General features: G+C 44.5%; 1 protein-coding gene and 1 pseudogene across 1 annotated transcript in view; one reads left to right on the forward strand and one right to left on the reverse strand.

Moving 5' to 3' along the window:
- Positions 1-2,336, reverse strand: part of LOC106807794 (senecionine N-oxygenase-like) — a 6,307-nt gene extending 3,971 nt beyond the window's left edge. Inside the window, exons 1-2 of the mRNA XM_014810246.1 lie at positions 2,310-2,336; positions 1,773-1,979 (exon numbers count right to left, since the gene is read on the reverse strand). The gene's annotated coding sequence lies outside the window, so the exon portion shown is untranslated. The remainder of the gene's footprint in view (positions 1-1,772; positions 1,980-2,309) is intronic.
- On the forward strand, positions 2,298-6,595 carry LOC106807775 (annotated as a pseudogene).
- The last annotated feature ends 1,281 nt before the right edge of the window (positions 6,596-7,876 follow it).

Here is a 7,876-nt window from a genome sequence, read left to right on the forward strand (position 1 = left end):
CTGTCCCCCTCATCAGCCCTCTCCTTCTTTCTCCTCCTGCCTTCTTACTCCTCCCTCCATTGACCGATCTTCATTCGATCTCCATGCACCTTCTCCGCTCCTCTCCGACCTCCTCCCCTCTCTCCTCCCTTACCCATCACCTTTTCCCCTCTCGCCTCCTCCTCCTCCTCTTCCTCCTCCTGCCCTCTACTCCTCCTCCATGACCGTCTTCATTTGATCTCCATCACCTCCGCTCCTTCTCCTCCGCCCTCGCTCCCTTCCTCCTCCTTTTCTCCTGCCTCTGTACTCCTTCTCATGACGTCTTCGTTCGATCTCCATCACCTCTCCGCTCTCCTCCTCCCCCTCTCCCCCCTCCTCTCCTCCCCCCTACTCCATCACCTCTCTCCTCCTCCTCCTCATCCTCCTTCTGCCCTCTACTCCTCCTCCATGACGCGACGTCTTCATATCATCTCCATTACCTTTTCGCTCCTCCTCCCCCTCCTCCCCTCTCCCTCCTCCTCCTCCGCCTCCTCTCTCCTCCTTCTCCTCCCATCCCCTCCTCCTCTTCCCCTACTCCATCACCTTTTCACCTTCTCCTCCTCTCTTTCTCCTCCTCCTTGCCCCTACTCTTTTCTCCTCCTCCTGCCCCTACCCCTCCTCCATGACCGTCTTTCATTCGATCTCCATCTCAGGGCAGGTACATTTATGTAAACACAGGGTACATATATATAAGAAGATACAGGTCTGGTACACTTGTGTATACCATATACGTACCTCGGGTACATATCTGTAGTACCTGATACGACAACGACCCCTTCAGCTAAACTGCCTGGATCAGCACACGTCACACACACACACACACACGCACGCACGCACGCACGCACGCACGCACGCACGCGACTGCACGCACGCACGCACACACGCGCGCGCACACGCGCACACAGAAATACAGACAGACAGACAGACAGACAGACAGACACACACACACACACATACACACACAGACACACACCAACACACATCACACACACCACCACACGCACGCACGCACACACAACACACACACACACACACGCACACACGCACGCACGCACGCACGCACGCACACATTCCCACACACACACACACGCACGCACGCACGCACGCACACACACCACCACGCACGCACGCACACACACACACACACACACGCATCGAACGCACAGGAGAGAGAGAGAAGAGAGAGAGAGCGAAAGAGAGAGAGAGAGAGAGAGAGAGAGAGAGCGCGCGAGAGAGAGAAAGAGAAGAGAAAGAGATAGAGAGAGAGAGAGAGAGAGAGAGAGAGAGAGAGAGAGAGAGAGAGAGAGAGAGAGAGAGAGAGAGAAACGCGCGCACACACACGCACGCATGCACGCACGCACGCACGCACACGCCTCCTCCTCCTCCTCCTCCTCCTGCCCCCTACTCCTCCTCTATGACCTTCTTCATTCGATCTCCATCTCAAGGGCAGGTACGTTTATGTAAACACAGGGCACATATATGCTGAGAAGATACAGGTCTGGTACACAATTGTGTATACATATACGTACCTCGGGTACATATCTGTAGTACCTTATACGACAACGACCCCTTCAGCGGCAGTTTACATCGATTCATGGAACTACATGTGCTCAAGACGAACTCACTCTTTCTCAGAGCGTTTTTAACAGTTATGTATAATATCTATATATTGTCTGTTTATATCAGAGCGTCTTATCAGTTAATTTTTACGTAATATCAATACGCCACGACAAGTAAACGAGCCAAAAACTCACCGTTTCACACACAACACGAAGGTGGCTACAGGAACTAGGCTGAGTCAACCAACACCCAAAACATATGCTGTAGAACGGTTCAAGCTCGTCAGGCATAGGCTGTGCAATATAGTATCGTACATACATCAGAACAGTGACGTCATCGATACGTTTCGCTTGTCGTTGCTGTTCAACCGTATTGGGAATAAAACCCGATAAAGGTCGATCCTGATAATGACAAAGTAAGGGTCTATTCGTTAGCTCGCGAGTGAATATTCTCATATATATACGATGCGTGGCTAGCCATCGTGTTCTCTCACGCGCATTTTGAACTATATATAATACACACACGCACGAGCACGCACACGCACACGCACACACCCACCCACGCACGCACGCACGCACACACGCGCGCGCGCGCACACACACGCACGCACGCACGCACACACACACACACACACACACACACACACACACACACACACACACAGCATTGCAGCTACGTTCAGCTGACCATATCATCGCTGCAATGGCCGTCCTTAATCTCGACTCGCTCACCGACGATCGCCTCGGAATCGCTATCGCCATCGCCATTCTGTTGTGCTGCGTTCTCAGCTTCTTCGTGGGACGGCGGCCGAGCGGGTTGCCGCCCGGGCCGAGAGGGTGGCCGGTCGTCGGCAGCATGCCCATGCTACGCACCGACCCGACCCGCATTTAGTCTTCATCGAGCTGGCGAAGACGTACGGCAGTGTGTTTACTGTGTACATGGGTCCGAAACTTGCAGTCGTGCTGAACGACTACGAGGCGATCAAAGAGGCGTTTCTGAAGATGGGCGACGTGTTTGCGGGCAGACCGAATCACTTCTTCAGCCGCAAACTGCAGAGCGACGAAAATGGAGTCCGTCATGGTAGGGATGCAACTAGTTTTCTAATTTATTTAATTATTTTATTTATTTATTTATTTATTTAAAGACGGTGCATTGGTAACAGATATGTCAATATGAGCTTGCGTGCTCCTTACCGTTAGGAAGCTTCAGCGTTAGCTCCTAGATTACTAGCTCCTAGACTCCTAGGTCCTAGATTACTATAGCCCTTAATTGTTGCCACAGGCATGCACATTGTTGCATAGGCCTGTGGCAACAAGGGCTATAGTACTAGAGCTAGGATGCCCAACATGCGGCCCATTGGATTGTGGAGTAGATCTAGATGCCCTTATATATATATAAGGAGTAGATAATAGGGAACTACTCCTATCTCTACTCCTATTATATACTATTATATACTATTATATTATATTATATTATATATATAATATATTATATAATATTATTATATCAAGAGCGTATAATATAGAATTATACGCTCCTGATGTTATGTATGTGCATGGGTTGCTTATCTTGTGTAAAATATAGGTCTAGTCACCACCGACGCTCCCATTGGAAAGAACAGAGAAATTTGCTCTATCGGCGTTTACGAGATTTCGCATGGGGAAGCTGTCGTTGGAAGGAAAGATCAACGAAGAGATCGCATTTCTTCAGCAGGAGATCGCGAAGATGAACAGCGCGGCGTTCGATCCACAGCTACTACTCGGAAACGCGGTATCCAACGTTATCTGCAGCATCGTGTACGGAAACCGGTTCGATTACGACGATCCGGAATTCCGGAATCTACTGCGGATGATGACGAGATCTTCGGACACTCGCGTATTCGGAATAATCAACTACCTGCCCGCTCTTCGCTTCGTTCCCGGATTCGGCGGTGACGTCATCGAGAACATGGTTCGTCTGAGCAAGAACATCAATGCGTTTCACGACGAACGCGTGAGGAACATCGAGATAGTTCGACGGAGAAACGGTGACGGACTTCATCGATGCATATCTGAAGCAAATCGAGGACGAGCGAAAAGCGGGGATTTACCGACTACATTCACGGGTAGTCGACCTTTTCAAATAAATGTATATAACAATAAATAGCATTTTTCGCAGAATTGCTAACGCTATACGTTATAGCTCAGATGCTAGGCACTAGTTAAAAGTAAAAATATATCAAAACAAAAATTGTCGAGCAAGCTGCTTCGCTGAGTATAACACAAGCTATATCTATACAGTGGTTAAGGTGTTGTGATGATATACTCAGGGGAAGGATAACGGGAAAAAGGACGCTCACGTGGAATATGTTAATGATCTGTAAAAGTAGCTAAATACCCTACACTGGTAAAAATTTGCAGCTGAATGGTGCCACCTATAGGTTACTCACTTCGGCCGCTTGCAACGCTTAGTATATAGTTATATAGTAACATAGCCCGTTGATACCTTGTGTGAATTGCGATTGTGATTGCGTGTGAATTGTGATTGTGATGCTATGTTCATAAGGAAGATTTGTACGCGATATTAACAGCCTCTTAATAATATGTAATTGCAACATAGCTGTATAGCAATATGACATCATACTGCAATAATTTTCTAGTTAACTTACGCATACATCCGTCAGGTGTAGGGTGTTAATGGGCACTTGTTAGCATGTAGTGTGTGTGTGTGTGTGTGTGTGTGTGTGTGTGTGTGTGTGTGTGTGTGTGTGTGTGGTGTCGTGAGCGTGCGTTGCGTGCGCGCGTCTGTGTCTGTGTGCGTGTGTATGTGTGTATGTGCGTACGCGCGTGTGTGCGTGCGTGCGTGGGTGGGTGCGTGCGTGCACGCGTGTGTGTATGTCGTGCGCATGGCAGTATATTGCTAGACTACACAGTAATTTTCTAGTTGTCTTTAAGCGAAGGAGATGCCGTACATAGTCGGAAACCTGTTTGCGGCTGGCTCTGAAACCACGAGTACAACACTACTGGAGTCTTTCTCTACATGATCAACTACCCGGATGTGCAGAGGAGCGTGCAGAGAGAAATCGAGGAGGTGGTTGGTCGTGGTCGTGCGGTTTCCCTCAAGGACAAACCTAACATGCCATACACCGAAGCCACTCTTATGGAAGTTCAAAGAATAGGTAAAAGAAAACGTCGATTATATTGACGCATTCTAGCACACTTACGCGGATGAAAATGAATTATTTCAACGTGTAAAAACGCGCAAATGAGTCGACATTTCATTGTCAGTTTACGTCGACGTATATTGGTTGTATGCGCACAGTATGCTTCACTATCAATGGAATTTAGATGATATCAATAAATATTGATGGTTCAGGAGAAGAGAGAGAGAGAGAGAGAGAGAGAGAGAGAGGAGAGCGCGCGCGAGAGAGAGAGCGAGAGAGATTGTGGAAATCGTTCGCCTTTGACCGGCTCTTGGCATCGGCGCTTATTTCTTGATCATTCATACATGTGGTGTAACGCGACAGTATATGAAGTAATAAACAATTCCTAATAAATAGCAAGCGATTTATCGCGTCTTTACGGGGGAAATGAGGTTCTAACTTCTATCCTACTCATCTTCGATATATTGCTTTGTATCTGGATTGACCGCGCGACTGCGCGGTATTTTTTTTAAATTACAATACTTTCATCGAGACGATATTGACGCATATTAACGTTAGAACTTGTATATCAAATCTAATTTAATTTATCTTCTGATGTCACTCATTATAATTTTAAGAATTCGATTCTAATTCTTTCATCTTCGTTTTAAATGGCAGCGACTTTAGCCCGCTGTCGATTCCCATGCCACGACTAGAGCCGTTAACTTCCGTGGTTTACCACATCCCGGCTGGGAACCACAGTGTTTTGCAAACCTCTGGGCTGCCAACCACGACCCCTGCTCCTTCCCGAATCCGGAGGACTTTGACCCCGGCCGGTACTGGACGCAAAATGGAAAACTTAACAACAAATGCGACGCATCGTTCATTTTCGATAGGTAAATATAATAATACGGTGGCAATGAGCAAGCTTTTCAAGATATATTTAAAGGGATGCATGACCCTACTAGGTTCCTCACATAATTTTCAGTTCAAATAGGTGTAAATTATACGCTACACACACACAAATAATATTCAATATTCATTAGAATATTTTTTTTATGTTTCAAAACTAACGGCTGTATCGTTTGCTTACAAGACTACGCGCCCACTACTCAAATAAGATTCAGAAGGGTGTGTGATCGTACGAGAGTGGCATGTGTGTGAGAGGGGGGGTTCTATTTCATGAGGCTATTGTGTAGCTGAATCACTAGTATATCTAAAAAATTATAACATACATATATACATATAAATATATATATATAATTATATTTATATTAATTATATATGTAATATAAATATAAAATATATCACACGTAGAAAAACATTAAAGTATACGTATTAAAATTATATCTAATTAAATTATTCTTGCTATTCTTGCGTATTACATTTTGTTGATACGTTTCGGTGATCATGTGAATGTACTGCTGCGTTACAGGTTGGCGCGTTTGCCTCGGCGAGATGCTAGCGAAGATGGAGCTCTTTCTCTTTTTCTGTGGTGTTTTTCAAAACTTCGACGTGCAGCAGCCTGCGCGTGGAACACCGCCATCGCTAAAGGGAAGAATGGCTGGATCCTATAGGCCTCAACTATGTCAAATGCGTCTGCTGCCCCGGCAATAATTAATAATGTTCAGTATAGCAAATGATCAAATTCAATGATCAAAACCGCTGTACATGCAGCCGCCATTTAAATTTTGACAGTCTGGTGCCATCTATTAGTAGGCTAACTGTGTAATACCAACAAGAAAGAGGATCTAAACGACTTGTCACCACTTTATTATGAGGAGTAAATAAAAACAAATTGATAAAAACAACAATTGAACATTTGAATCTCTTCACTCCTGATATCATCAAGATGACATGTATAGCGATGAGCAACTGCAGTTTGATACTGAAATAAAATACCGATTGAATAATAACAAAAGAAAATATAGTTTATGTGTTCTATCGTGTGATATCCTGTATCGTGATCTCATAATCCTGGGAGCGGGCGAGCCGACCGGGCAGGCTACAGTGATTGAACCTTTCGATATGTTAATATCAAGTATCATAATGTAATTAAAGTCAATATCAAAGTCAATGTAAATCAAGTTAATATCAATGTATGATAATGTCGCTGCTGATTTTTAGACGTAAACAAACAGATTTTAAAAACAATCTTTTAATCGGATAAACGCTACACGAACTCCATTAGACAGGACATTTTCTGCAGAACAAGTTACTGAAGTTACAAAACGATCCTAAACTATTTTCAGAGCTAAACTTAGATGTATTGCACTCGGAGTGTATTGTACCGTGGGTGTTATGCACAGACGGTGGCGTGAGGCCGATACATGTATGCATGTGCGACTACGAATATGTTCACAGTTCATTCGGTACACTTACATCGTTCTCAACCTAGATAGGGGGTCCCTCGCTGAGGTAACGCTAATGAAATAAAAATTACCCAGTAGATGGCGCCATATTACATGTAGTCGTATGCCCAGCACCCTTATTAAAATTTTACTGAAGCACTTTTATTGACATTTTAATTTTAATTTAGACAGCATATGCTCATTAAAGAGCTACATAGAGATTAATATATCTCATTGATACCTACCAGTCACTTTAATTGTCATAAGGTGCGTAGTCTTACCGAATTCCCCCGTGGCAAAGTGGGAAGACCGCGTTAGCGCATGCCCAATATCTACCAAATAAACTCAGATTTTGTTAAAGCTACAATTTTAAAATGAAGCCCAAATATTCCTGGCTCTAGAATCATATGAAGAATATGTGACCCGCTCCAGCATAATACGGACTAAGTCGCAAGTCATTGTTTTGAGTAATGAGCACGCACACATGTCAATGCTGAAAATGGCCTACATAGACAAAAATGAGATTTTCACAAAAATAAGTTCCTAAGTGCATATTTAATCCGGATATATAGGTTCAGATATCTCTAGATTTTTATGATCATTTTTAATTTAAAAAAAAAGGCCCCTGACCGCTCATCCCCGACTGGGCCCCTTACCCGGAACGCTTTATCTCAAAAGCTGCATATTCCGGAATAAGTCGGTTTCCGATCTTCAAATTGCTGTAGATCGGTCAATTCTTTAGATATAGCCAAATATTATATATCATTTTAAAGGTAATTAAATGATCTACTCAGATATGCACATAACTCAATTTGTAGAATTTCCT

This window comes from Priapulus caudatus, unplaced genomic scaffold (genome assembly GCF_000485595.1).
Source record: "Priapulus caudatus unplaced genomic scaffold, Priapulus_caudatus-5.0.1 Scaffold234, whole genome shotgun sequence".
NCBI lineage: Eukaryota > Metazoa > Priapulida > Priapulimorpha > Priapulimorphida > Priapulidae > Priapulus > Priapulus caudatus.